We start from the raw sequence: 14,682 nt of genomic DNA on the forward strand, positions 1-14,682 counted from the left end.
GAAGTAATTAAAGGTTAAACATGTTCGAGAGAAAGGTTTGCTTAGTAAATCCTAATTGATCCTAGTTGACAATGTGAGGTCGGGAGATAAACGAGTATCAACCAATTAATTACTAGTTAGAGGCCGAGAGGTAATAACTAGTTAGTTAATAGCTAATCTACCTTAAAACTCGAATCCAAAGTTAATTACAACCCCTGAAACGAGTTAATCTTCTCAATTGGTTTAGTTGATTTAGTTGTTTGTGTTTTATTTGCTTTTATTTGTTTCAGTTATTTAATTTATGATATTCATCTATTTTATGATTTATTGTAATATAAAAGTTAATTATTAATATTTGGACTTATTGTTGTACAGAGGTTTTCAATAGATTTAATTCAACCCCCCTTAGATACGATCCTCGAAATACTTCCTTGTGTTTCGTTGTAACACATTACTATATTACAATTTGACCTATATACTTGCGAACACTGTTGCTTTATTTTAGATATTTTTAGTGTAGTATTTTTCCGTCAAACATTCATACGTTTGGCAGCAATCAAGTAGCTAAATTTAGTAAAGTTATCTACCTTTCTTCCTCAATTCAAGGGGTCAGCCATGTATGAGAGAAAAAAAAAAGGGATTGACATGCTATTTTTAGTAAACTAAAGGGACTTCTTAGAAGTATAAATACTCCTAGCCATTAACCCATTTCATTCATCCCTTACTCACCAATTCTTCTCTCTTCTTTCAATAAAGTTTGATTAAAGGTTTGTTTTTTATCCGTTTTCGATAATTTCTATGTTTTTGTGATCGTTGCTTTGTGTCTTACTAAGCCCATGTCTTAATTTCTGATTTTTTTTGATGATTTTGAGTTATGCCATTGATGAAACTATGAGTTTTATGAAGTTTGATCATAGTAAATTAAATATATGTGTTAGATTACTAAGTTTTGTCTTTGAATTTTTGATAAATTTGAGTAATTTGGGCTAAATTGTGAAATTTTTAAATTAAGGGACTAAAATGTGAAATAAATGAAATATGTTGACTTGTATGAGTGCTATGAATATTCAGCTAAGCATAAGTATATGCAAATTTTATGTTTTTTGTTTTTTTTGTGATTAGGGACTAAATTGTCAAAATATGAAAATGTGAGGGCTAGTTTGTAAAATTCCCTAAATGTGTGTTTGTGGATTGATTTGAATGATTTGGTGAATAAAAATATTAAATTTGAATTTATATAGATCAAGAACTAAAGAAAACGGAATTAGATTGGGGAAAGTCGAAAGTCGTCGAGTAGCCGATTTCGTCTATCTGAATCTGTACGAGGTAAGTCAATATACAAATAAATGTGTTAAATTGAATTATTATTGCTTACATGATATTTGAATTGTGGTGAATGGATATGAGCTGAATATATGAAATCCGAGAAAGTTTCGAGAAAGTTTAGATGTCCGAAATGCCCCGTACGAACCATAGGAATAGTTAGGATACATATGTCATGACATAGGATCCGATATGTGATTTCGTGTAAGACCACGTCTGGGACGTTGGTATCGACTTATGATTTACATGTAAGACCACATCTGGAATGTTGGCATCGTATTTGATTTCGTGTAAGACCCTATCTGGGACAGTGGCACCGATATTTGATTACATGTAAGACCACGTTTGGGACATTGGCATTGTACGATTTTTTCGAGTTATCCGCGTATCCTTATGATTCTGAATGGTTCAACAGGCATTCCGAGAAAGGAATGAATATGTGAGTTGTGTATTCGATTCAGGTACGTTTGAAATGTATACTATGTTTGATAATAAAAGGTAAGTATATGTACAAGTGATGATATGTGGTATAAATATGAGAAAGTATGCTATATGTGCAAATGAATTGAGTATATTGGAAATGTATATGAATTATGTAGTTTGTAATTGTATTTGACAATGGAGTATATGTAATTTGATGATGCTTTAATGTTTTGAATGTTAAGTTTATTTGTATATGGCTTACTAAGCTTTTGGAAGCTTACTTGGTGTGTGTTTGCATTGTTTTATAGATATCAAAGCTATCGGGAGCTCGGGGGTCGTCAAAGATCATCACCACACTATCAAACTTCTTTTTGGTACCTTTTGGAAATGTGATTATTAAATTATGGCATGTATAGGCTAGAAGTACTTTGATTATGTTTTGTGATGTATAAATCTAGCCATGTGATTTGGCTTGATTATGGTTGTGTATATGAATGAGTTCTTGGTATGAAATATGTGATGCAATAGGATCAATATTGTAAGTGGACCAATCTGCATGGGCATAAATTATACAAAAATAAAATAAAATAACAAACAAAATAAGGTCCAAAGTCCAACATAAACACAGCCCGATTGGCCTGTTTTTTACAGACCAAACCTTACCCAAATACAAGCCCAAAATGATTTAAAACTTAGGCCCGAATGGCCCAAAAAACAAATAAATTTTCAGCATGGGTAACCTTAGCTTTCGGCTGCCGCAAGCCACTTCCACAACGTCCTCCACACGCGCCACCCTCCAACTGTACCTGCAAAATAGAATAACAAATTTGACAGCCAAATAACAGCAAGAAAAATAACAGTAACAAATAGAGCAGAAAATCAGAAATTTGTAATTTTTATTTTTATTATGGCTATATAAAACCGATTGTAAACAGTGTAAGGGGATCTTTTCACAGAAATATAATACAGATACCCACGTAGATTCTATAAAAAAAAAGTTTCGATAAGGTGATTTCCAGGGATTTTGCTATTTTGATCTAGTTTTAATTTTTCTTTTCTTTCGTTTTTTTAGATCCGAAAATAAAAGAAAAGAAAAGGGAAAGGAGCATACCCGAACCTATCTTGGAACAAGGTCGAACGGCTTATTCTCGTGAGTTGCTAGCCACCAAGTATGGTGGTGGTCCAGTGGTGCGACGGAGGTTTCTCAAGGAGAAGAAAAGGGAAAGGAATAAACCCTTTAAGCTTTTAGGTTTAATTGTGAAAAGGGGGAAATCTTTGGTTTTTATTATTATTATTTTTGTTTACTATAGCAATAGCAGAAATGTATCTTTAATAAAATTTTGGTGCTGGATCCGCGCATTTCCGCCTTAAATAGGTAATTTGCGTGATCAGTCCCTCCCTTTTGCGCTGCTATTTGATTAGGCCCCTGTTCATTCCCTTTTACTTTTTAATTTTGCCCAGGAATTTTGTGTCAGTTTCATTTTAATCCGTGCTTAAATGTTGCGTTTTGGGAACCTAGAATATTTGCATGTTTAATCCCATTGGTTTGTCCGTATTTTATTTTAGTTCTTTTAGTATTTATTTATTTATTTATAAATTATACCCCAAAATTTTATTCTGATTTCAATTCAATCCTAGTTTTATTTAACCTTTTTATACAAATAGTTCATTTGTTATTTTGTTGCTTCATTATTTATTTATTTAGTCTTAGTTTTCGATTTAATATTTTATTGATATTCAATTTGTTATTTATCTTGTTTATTTAATCTTTTTTTATTTCACTTTTTATAATTGTTTTTTATATTTTTTCTTTTATTTTTACCTTTGTGTATATTTATTTTAATTGTTTTATAAACTTTTCATTCATTTACTCAATATTAGGATTTTAACTCCAAAGTGTTAGTTTTTTTTACTTTACTTAGTTTTTTTTACTTTACTATTTTTCTTATATTTATTTTACTTGTACATATATTTTTACCATTATTATCTTTATTTATATTATTTCATATATTTCATTACAAGATGTACCTTTAATTTCATTTGTATTTTAAAGTGGTTCTCAAATTTTCAATGCTTTTATAAACAATCTTCTCTTATGTTATTTGTGCATTTATTTTATTTATTTATTTTATTTATTTATTTTTCTATGTGCATGCCTTGATATTCTATTGTTTTTATTTATTTCATGTATCTTCGATTGTTCACATTGTCATTGAAATAATGGCATATCATGCGGTGCTTGTAAATTGTAGCATTCGATTCGTATATTATTTTTTTAATAATCCATTAATTTACTTCCAAATTCATAAAAAAAGGAAGATTTTTAAACAATGCAATATTTCGTGTTTGGAAATTTGAGAAATCGTGCCCTAACGTACTGGGTTTTGATTTACCGTTTCACCAAATAACCAAATATCCTTTTAAAATTTCAATGCATGAGTTTTGGAAATCGTGAGATGATCTTGGTATCGAGGATTTGAAATGTCGTATCCTAACGTACTGGATATGATATTTTATTTCTTCGGAACAAGAGAATCTCAATATCCACTTCGACTTATCCAAATTTTTTAAAAAAATTGTATTTCAAAATCTTTTCAAATTTTCGACATTAGGACATTAATTAATCAATTAGGTACCAATTTTTGGGCGTTACGAGGGTGCTAATCCTTCCTCGTATGTAACCGACTCCCGAACCCATTTTCTTGAATTTCGTAGGCCAATATAAATGTTTTAATATAACAAAATATTTTACAAGGTGATCTGATCACACCTAAACAAAAAGGATTGGTGGCGATTCCATATTTTGTTTTTAAAGTCGATCCTGATTTTTCAAAAATAAAAAATGGTTTCGACAGCTTGGCGACTCCATGGGGACCAATAAGAGAGTCAAGCCGTAAAATTGGTTATTTTCTATACTTTTGTCGAAAATTGAAAATTTGATTTGAAAATCATGATTCCTTTGTTGCATTTGTTTGTGATCCTTATGATTGTTGTGGTTTGAGTCTCGTAGAATACTCTTGCATTGCATTGCATGACCATTGTGGTTTTACCTTTTAAGTGGGAGTGAGAAACTATGCCTCCACGAGGTTTTCACCTCTGCATGGGCTAGTGGACTGCTTCTGGGATACATCCGTATCTATGTCTTCGTGAGATTTTCATCTCCGCATGGCCATAGGGAAATGTATTCCCCTGAACTGAACTCGATCCATATGGGCCTATAATGGGTGAGGATTGAGGAATTTGCTGGTTTAGGTACCCTTTCTTTATAACCGAACCACATATAGAGAGACCTAGGAGCCTACCCTAGGTAGAGCCACACCAAATCCTAGCGGTCACTCGAATAGGTGTTTTATATTGTTTTTTTCTCCTGTACTAACGTGTTTTGTTTTGTTTATGAATGCATTGCATTACATCATCATAGAAAGGAGGTGTTGATTCACATTTTATTACTAAATAGAAGATCTTGTCATGGGAAAATAGATTTCATGATAAAGTGGATTATAATACGGTTGTTTGAATATGTCCAAGTAAACATAATGAAAGAAGGCTGATAGTTCACGGAGGAAAATAAGACTTTGTTTTATTCCCCGAGGATTCAAGCCAATAAAGATTATTCGAGAGCCGTCATGTCCCAACTTTCTTAAAGGGGCTAACAAGCATCGTGAGGATAAGTGAGCAATAAGTTACGGCTCGGATCAAGCAAAAAGGAGCTAGTGGAGGCATCTATTGGAAGTTTACGAGATTTGACTTTTACCAAAAAAGGGATCGGTGTCTTCGCCTGGAATATGAGGGCAAGGTCGCATATGTAATCCGTTTTATGTAAAGGAATTTTTTTCTAGAAAAGTTGTTCTAATAGAATTGAATTCAGAATCAACGCCTTTGTTTCTTTTGCATTCATTCCATGCATTTGCATTGCATTGCATCATTTGCATTCGATTTTCACAAAAGGACCCTAATTAATTAAAATCATTTTAGTTAATCTGGAAACCGACAAAAACTTACCAACCAAGCATCGTTACGATACCCGTGCTAAGACAAAAGATATGGACCAAAGATTGGAAAGACTTGAACAGCTTCAAAGAGAGATGCAAGACCAGTTACAAATGCAAATGCAAGAGCAACTGGCGAAAATCCAGCAAGATATGAGGGACCAAGTGCTAGAGTTCCAAAGGAATGTGATGAATCAATTGTCCCAATTGCTGACTAAAGGGCTAGAAAAAGGAAAACAGCTCCATGATCATTGCTGGGAAGGACAATAAGGAGCCTCTCTACCCGCCGGGTTTCACCTTGACAAATGCTCAAACATTTCTGCAAGGTGTACCTATTGCTATCAGATCCCAGCAATATCAGGCCGGTACTGTGGCACCAGTGAATTACCCAATAAGCTCAGGCTCCAATCCGGGGGGCAATCCAACCACTCATGTAGTCCTGATCTAGACGAAATGGAAAAAGCAAAGATGGAACTGCCAAAACAACTCGAGGATCGGTATAGGTGGTTGGAGGAAAATTTTAAGGCAATAAAGAATGTTGACTACTATTGTGGGATTGACGCCAAGGATCTGAGTTTTGTCTCCGATCTAGTACTCCCGCCAAAATTTAATACTCCAGAGTTTGAAAAGTATAATAGGACTAGTTGTCCTGAAGGTCACATCACAATGTTCTGTCGAAGGATGACACGATATGTTAATAATGACCAACTATTAATCCACTGCTTCCAAGACAGTCTGATCAAGTCAGCAGCTAAATGGTACAATCAATTGAGTCGTGTTAAAATCAATTCATGGAAAGACTTAGCACAAGCTTTTATGAAGCAGTATAGCCATGTAACAAACATGGCACCTGACAGAATTACTCTGCAGAATATGGAAAAGAATCAAAAAGAGAGCTTCAGGCAATATGCCCAAAGATGGAGAGAGGCAGCAACACAAGTCCAGCCGCCTCTTCTAGAAAAGGAGACTACAATGCTTTTCATCAATACTCTGAAAGCCCTGTTCATTAACCATATGTTGGGAAGTGCTACTCTGAGCTTTTCAGACATAGTAATGTCCGGTGAGATGATTGAAAATGCGGTAAGAAGTGGGAAGATAGATGGGGGAGAAAGCGCTAAAAGGTCAACCTCCAGAAACAAGGAAAATGAAGTGAACATCGTGAGCATGCCTTCCAAATTGGTCAACGTAGGCCAACCGAGGGTTGTAACCACTAGCTATCAAGGCTCTTCAAGGTAAAAATCCAACTCGAGACCAAACACAAAAAGGCTCCAGTTTACACCCATCCCGATGTCATATAAGGAGTATCAGAATCTTTTTGATGTGCATATGGTGTCTCCATTCTACTTGGAGCCCGTGCAACCTCTGTTCCCAAAATGGTATAATGAGAATGCTCAATGCGAGTACCACGCAGGAATAACAGGGCACTCAATCGAAAATTGCATTACATTTAAAAAGTTGGTTGAAAGGTTCATTGAAATGGGAATTATGAAGTTCGATGATTCCTCAGAACCTAATCGCTCTGACAATGCTGTAAATGCAATATTTGAAAGTGGGGGAAAAAGAGTTGCGATGCCTTGAACAAGTCAAAAGCCTAGAAGTAATATCGGGGAATTTGAATGGCATATCTGAAGAAGGAACCGGGGAATAAAAGTTTCCAAACCCTTGCATACTTGGGAGTGTTTTGAACAATGGGACTGTAGAAGAGATCCTTGTATTTTTAGAGCTAATCTAAAGTAATATTCAAAATACGCTTTTTGTTTTAAGCCTAGAAGCAATAAGAATCCTTTTGTGAAATAGGTTTGTGTCCAAAATCTTTATTTCAATAAAATGCATCTTTTGAGCAAATATTCTTTTATTTTTTTCCATTTCATACTGTACAAATAATTATTCTTAGATTCTTTTGTTCTTTGGACTTTCTTTAAAATATTCTTTTATTCTTCATTCATGATCATACCATACAAATAGTCATCCTTAGAATTATTTATTTTTTGGAATTTGCCTTCAACAGGTCCCCAGATATCAACGACATGAGTGACGCTGCTACTGACCCAAAATCTCCTTTTGGGTGAGATATGTGTTTAGGGGGATCTCAGGACTTTAAAGATGACAGAGACTGTAATTTATCTCCTGATTTGTTAAGAATGGTAGAACAAGATGAAAAATAGATCCTACTCTACAAAGGGTCAGTGGACATTACAAGCCTAGGAAAGAGGTGAAGATCGAAGCCTAGCTCACCACAAAGACAAAGCGATACATCATTGAATTATTCCCAATTCAAAGATGTTTTTGCATGATTCCATCAAGATATGCCTAGGCTACTAAGACGTGAGGATGCTATAGGGTGTTCGAAAAGCACATGATAATGGTTTTTCGATGGCCAAGTTAATCATGATGTTCGGGTACTGTTGGCCCACCATGGAAGGGGATTGCATCGATTATGCCATAAATGCCAAAATTTAGGGAGAGAAGATTCATGTGCTTTATTCATTTCGTCACAAATTTTCTCTATGTGGGGCATGGATGTTATTGGGCCGATCTTGTCAAAAGCTTCTGGCCGACATTGATTCATCTTTTTTGTCGTCGATTACTTCACTAAGAGGGTGAAAGTAGCTTCATATGCCAATATTACAAGGTCGACAGTCATCAAACCAAAAAAAAAAAGATCAAGTATTGACAAAGAATGCCAGAAAAGATCATGTCTAATAATGCACAACTACACAATGTCAAAAGTTTACAATGCAGCAAAGGCAGCCAAAAAGAAAAAGAAAAGTACAAAAAAAATAAAATAAAAAAGAGAAAGAAGAATAAAAACAACAAAACAAAGGTCATAGTGAAAAATGACCGAGACTTGTAAATATTGGCATAAAGAAGTTACCATTTACCCTTTATCGAACGTCGACCAGGACCTTCGCTGGGGCAACACATTGCTCATTGGTTTATGGGATAGAAACTATTTTGAAGACAATATTCCTTTTCTTTGAGTCTTGTCAAAGCTGAAGTTAGATAAGGCAGAATGGATCCAATCTTGATATGATCAATTGAATCTAAAAAGAGGAGGTTGAAAGCTATCTGTCGTGGTCCAATGCACTAGAAATGAATGATGTGAGCTTACAATAAAGAGGTTCATCCTAGAAAATTCCACGAGGGGAACTTGATATTGAAGAAAATCCGTCCCATACAAAAGGACTTCAGAGGAAAGTGGATGCCAAACTGGGAAGGACCTTATGTAGTAAATAAGGTTTGTTCTGGAGGAGCATTGATATTGACCGAGATGGATGGCAATGATTTGCCCAATCCGGTGAATTCAAGTCCAGTCAAGGAGTATTCTACCTAAAAGGGGAGAGGCCAAGGTGAAAACCCGTAAAGGGCGCCTTGAGACCAAAAATAATAATAATAATAAAATAATAAAAATCAATCAAAAAAAAGAAAAGAAGAAGAAGAAAAAAAAAGGAGAGGTCAAGGCAAAATCCCACAAAGGGCTCCTTGAGACCAAAGGGGATTTAAGTTGAAAAATCGAAAAGGGCGACTCAAATTTTGATCAAAGTGGGGTATACAGTACTCTTGCTATGCCTGAATTAATAATAAAAAAAAGTATGCTATGTCTTGGGGCATCGACAAAGTCCTTCGGATCCCCTAAACACAGATTGAGCTCAAAATGGTCCTCAAGAAAATGTTACAGAGAAGCTCAAGCTACGATATCTGGGGCACCTAGTTTTCCATTTTACCCATTTTGAATTTGCTATCTTTGATTACCTTATTCTTTTCAAGATATGTCCCAATAAATTTCCTTCTTAATTGCATTTGCTATCATTGATTAACTTATTTGTTTCGAGCATTGCTCTCCACTAATTTCCTTCTTGTCCATTGTTATTATCTTTTTCAAGCATTTTGCATTGAAATAACGATTAGTGGACTAATAATACTTTCATAAAAGGAGTTTCGCATATTACTCTGGAAGCTTCTAAATAATTCAAGAACTTGAAACAGGACTATTGTTTAAAACTTACCAAACTTAAGGGTTGGAAATATTTAAGCCAAAATTGAGATTATCACTTGGATTTTCTGTCAAAGATATTGGTTGAACAAAAAGCAATTACATCAGTGTTATAATCCTGACAAAGAACAAGCAATGTCAACCTAAGTGTAAAATAGGGGATTATTCTTGAAAAAATGGTATTCTGCATTCACGCATATATCAGGCATACACATCTGGTCATGACACCCGAGGAATGGTGTAACAACCAAATTGATGGAGGAAGATTCAAATCCTATACCTTTGAATTGCAGTGGGAATGGATTGAAAAAGATTCAATCCTATACCCCTAAGTTGCAGTGGGAGGGTTTGAAGATGATACAAACCTTAGGTCCCAGAGATATAGTGGAATGGACCCTGAAGTTACAGTGGAGCAAACTAGTTGAGTAAAATGTGATTTTTTCTTCGAAATTTTCTGTCAGAAATCACCAGCCGAACAAGATGGCAATGTAATACATCAGTGAAAATGCCCTGATGAACAATGAGCAATGATACCTTAAGCATTTAACAAAGGATCATTCTCATTTCTGCATCATTCATAACACATCTAGTTAGGAACATTTGATGCATTTCAATCATACCATCCTAATCATTTGGTATAAACATAGGCATATAAAATCGTGTCTACAAGACATGTCCTAGAGGACAGTATAGTAACATCGATGAATTTAGATTTTGTCTTCCTGAAATAGCAGTGGAGCAGATCGAAGACGGCAAATCTTATCTTCCCAAGGTATCAGGGGAGCAGATTTTAGCCACTAGCCTTATCTCTTTGAGGTAGCAAAGGAGCAGGCTGAAGATTGTAGTCTTATCTTCCCGAGGTAGCAAGGGAGCAGACTGAAGATTGTAGATCTTGTCTCCCTGAAATAACAGTGGAGCAAATCAAAGACGATGAATCTTATCTTCCCGAGGTAGCAGGGGAGCAGATTTTAGCCACTAGCCTTATCTCTCTGAGGTAGCAAGGGAGCATGCTGAAAATTGTAGTCTTATCTTCCTGAGGTAGCAAGGGAACAGACTGAAGATTGTAGATTTTGTCTCCTTGAGATAGCAGTGGGGCAGATCAAAAGCTGTGAATCTTATCTTCCCGAGGTAGCAAGGGAGCAAATTTTAGCCACCATCCTTATCTCTCTAAGGCAGCAAGGGAGTAGGCTGAAGATTGTAGTCTTATCTTCTTGAGGTAGCAAGGGAGAAGACTGAAGATTGTAGATCTTGTCTCCTTGAGATAGCAGTGGGGCAGATAAAAAATGGTGAATCTTATCTTCTCGAGGTAGTAGGGGAGTAGATTTTAGCCACTGGCCTTATCTCCCTGAGGTAGCAAGGGAGCAGGCTGAAGATTGTAGTCTTATCTTTTTGAGGTAGCAAGGGAGCAAACTGATGACTCAGATTTTGTCTCTTCGAGATAGCAGTAGGGCAGATTAAAAATGGTGAATCTTTTCTTCCTGAGGTAGCAGAGGAGCAGATTTTAGCCACTAGCCTTATCCCCCTAAGGTAGCAAGGGAGCAGGCTGAAGATTGTAGTATTATCTTCTTGAGGTAACAAGGGAGAAGACTGATGACTCGGATTTTGTCTCCTTGGGATAGAAGTGGGGCAGATCGAAAGCGACAAATCTTATCTTCCTAAGGTAGTAGGGGAGCAGATTTCAGCAACCAATCTTATCTCCCTGGGGTAGCAAGGGAGCAGGCTGAAGATTGTAGTCTCATCTTCCTGAGGTAGCAAGGGAGCAGACTGAAGACTGGAGATCTTATATCCCTGAGTAATAGGGAGCAGATCGAAGACGGCGAATCTTGTCTCCTTAAAGTTTCAGTGGAGAAGATCGAAGCTACAAATCTCTTCTTCCTAAAATTGCATTTGAGCAAATTGAAGTCACAATCCTTCTCTCCCTGAAGTTCTAGTGGAGTAGGAAAATAAACGAACCCTATCTCCTTGAAGTTGTAGTGGAGCAGGTTGAAATTAGCAATTATCATCTCTTTGAAGTTGCAGCGGAGTAGATCAAAGCTACAAATCTCTTCTCCCTGAAACTACATTGGAGCGAATAGAAGAACTAATTTTTATGCCCCTGAGGATGCAGTGGGATGGAATGAAGTTACTTGAAGAAGATGAGTACCAAGAAGTCAAGATCCGGTGAGACCAGGAAAGATTGGCCCTTCTTATAAGTCTTTGCTCCATTCTCATTACACGACAACGAGCAAAGAAGGGCAACTGTAAGCAGCCCAATTTGCCCAGGCATAAACTATACAAAAATAAAATAAAATAATAAACAAAATAAGGTCCAAAGTCCAACATAAACACAGCCCGATTGGCCTTTTTTTATAGACCAACCCTTACCCAAATACATGCCATAAATGATTAAAAACTTAGGCTCGAATGGCCCAAAAAATTTCAGCATGGGCAACCCTAGTTTTTGGCTGCTGCAAGCCACCTCCACAACGGCCTCCACACGCACCACCCTCCAACTGTACCTGCAAAACAGAATAACAAATTTGACAGCCAAATAACAACAAGAAAAATAACAGTAACAAATAGAGCAAAAAATCAAAAATTTGTAATTTTTATTTTTATTGTGGCTATATAAAGCCGATTGTAAACAGTGTAAGGGGATCTTTTCATAGAAATATAATACAGATACACACGTAGATTCTATAAAAAAATTCGATAAGGTGATTTCCAGGGATTTTGTTATTTTGATTTAATTTTTATTTTGCTTTTCTTTCGTTTTTTTTAGATCTGAAAATAAAAGAAAAGAAAGAGGAAAGGAGCTTACTCGAACTTATCTTGGAACAGGGTCGAAAGGCTCATTCTCGTGGGTCACTAGCCACCAAGTATGGTGGTGGTCCAGTCGTGCGACAGAGGTTTCTCTAGGAGAAGAAAAGGGAAAGGAATAAACCCTTTAAGCTTTTAGGGTTAGTTGTGAAAAAGGGGGAAATCTTTGATTTTTATTTTTTTTATTATTTTTTTTGTTTACTATAGCAATAGCAGAAATGTATCTTTAATAAAATTTTGGTGTTGGATCCACGTATTCCCGCCTTAAATGGGTAATCTGTGCGATCAGTCCCTCCCTTTTGCGCTGCTGTTTGATTAGGCCCCTATTCATTCCCTTTTACTTTTTAATTTTACCCAGGAATTTTGTGTCAGTTTCATTTTAATCCATGCTTAAATGCTGCGTTTTGGGAACTTGGAATATTTGCATTTTTAATCCCATTGGTTTGTGCGTATTTTATTTTAGTTCTTTTAGTATTTATTTATTTATAAATTATACCCCAAAATTTTATTCTGATTTCAATCCAATCCTAGTTTTATTTAACCTTTTTATACAAATAGGTCATTTGTTATTTTGTTGCTTCATTATTTATTTATATAGTCTTAGTTTTCAATTTAATATTTTATTTATATTCAATTAGTTATTTATCTTGTTTATTTAATCTTTTTTTATTTCATTTTTTATAATTTTTTATATATTTTTTCTTTTCTTTTTACCTTTGTGTATATTTATTTTAATTGTATTTTTATGTTTTTCATTCTATTATTATTACTACTATTATTCTTATTATTATTATTATTTTAAAATTCATTTTATAAACTTTTCATTCATTTACTTAATATTAGGATTTTAATTCCAAAGTGCTAGTTTTTTTTTACTTTACTATTTTTCTTATATTTATTTTACTTGTACATATATTTTTACCATTATTATCTTTATTTATATTATTTCATATATTTCATTACAAGATGTACCTTTAATTTCATTTGTATTTTAAAGTGGTTCTCGAATTTTCAATGCTTTTATAAATAATTTTCTCTTATGTTATTTGTGCATTTATTTTATTTATTTCTTCGTTTCTTTAAGTTGATATTATCCCTTTATGTGCATGCATTGATATTCTGTTGTTTTTATTTATTTCATGTATCTTCGATTGTTCACATTGTCATTGAAATAATGGCATATCATGCAGTGCTTGTAAATTGTAGCATTCAAGTCGTTTATTATTTTTTAATAATCCATTGATTTACTTTCAAATTCATAAAAAGGAAAATTTTTAAACAAGGTAATATTTCGTGTTTAGAAATTCGAGAAATCGTGCCCTAACGTACTGGGTTTTGATTTACCGTTTGACCAAATAACCAAATATCCTTTTAAAATTTCAATTCATGAGTTTTGGAAATCGTGAGATGATCTTGGTATCGAGGGTTTGAAATGTCGTATCCTAACGTGCTGGATATGATATTTTATTTCTTCGGAACAAGAGAATCTCAATATCCACTTCGATTTATCCAAATTTTTTAAAAGGAATTGTATTTCAAAATCTTTTCAAATTTTCGACATTAGGACATTAATTAATCAATTAGGTACTAATTTTTGGGCGTTACGAGGGTGCTAATCATTCCTCGTGCGTAACTGACTCCTGAACCCATTTTCTTGAATTTTGTAGGCCAAAATCAATGTTTTAATATAACAAAATATTTTACAAGTGATCCAATCACACCTAAACAAAAAGGATCGGTGATGACTCCATATTTCGTTTTTAAAGTCGATCCCCATTTTTCAAAAATAAAAAATGGTTTCGACAAATATGATCTGTTTTAAATGGCTATAGAAATTGGTCATTTTGATAAGTACTGGTATATGTTTATTTGAGAAAGTGGTAAGTTTTGGTCATGACATTGAATGATGTAAATTTGAAGTATTGAAACATATACTTTGGTATGATTTGGTTTAGATTTGGTATGATTTGGCTGGTGAATTGAGAATGGAATTTGTTGATAATGTAAAGGCATGAATGGTGTATGATTTGGTTGTGAAATGGTTGAGAATTTGGTATAAAATGTTGTGGTTTTGATGTTTGTAGGGAGGACCCTTAATGGGTGGCAAATTGGCCTTGTAAATGGCCTATTTTTGCCTACATGGGCAGAGACACGGGCGTGTCTCAGTCGTGTTGC

At 34.7% G+C, this 14,682-nt stretch overlaps 1 long non-coding RNA gene across 1 annotated transcript; it reads right to left on the reverse strand.

Annotated features, from left to right (window-relative positions):
- Window positions 1–2,268: 2,268 nt before the first annotated feature.
- LOC107897205 (uncharacterized) lies at window positions 2,269–3,254 on the reverse strand. The gene is made up of 2 exons (XR_001684071.2): window positions 2,837–3,254; window positions 2,269–2,531 (listed from the first exon to the last, which is right to left on the reverse strand). It is a non-coding gene; the product is annotated as an uncharacterized lncRNA (long non-coding RNA).
- Window positions 3,255–14,682: the final 11,428 nt, after the last annotated feature.

The sequence above is a fragment of the Gossypium hirsutum genome, chromosome A11 (assembly GCF_007990345.1).
Source record: "Gossypium hirsutum isolate 1008001.06 chromosome A11, Gossypium_hirsutum_v2.1, whole genome shotgun sequence".
Classification (NCBI taxonomy): Eukaryota; Viridiplantae; Streptophyta; class Magnoliopsida; order Malvales; family Malvaceae; genus Gossypium; species Gossypium hirsutum.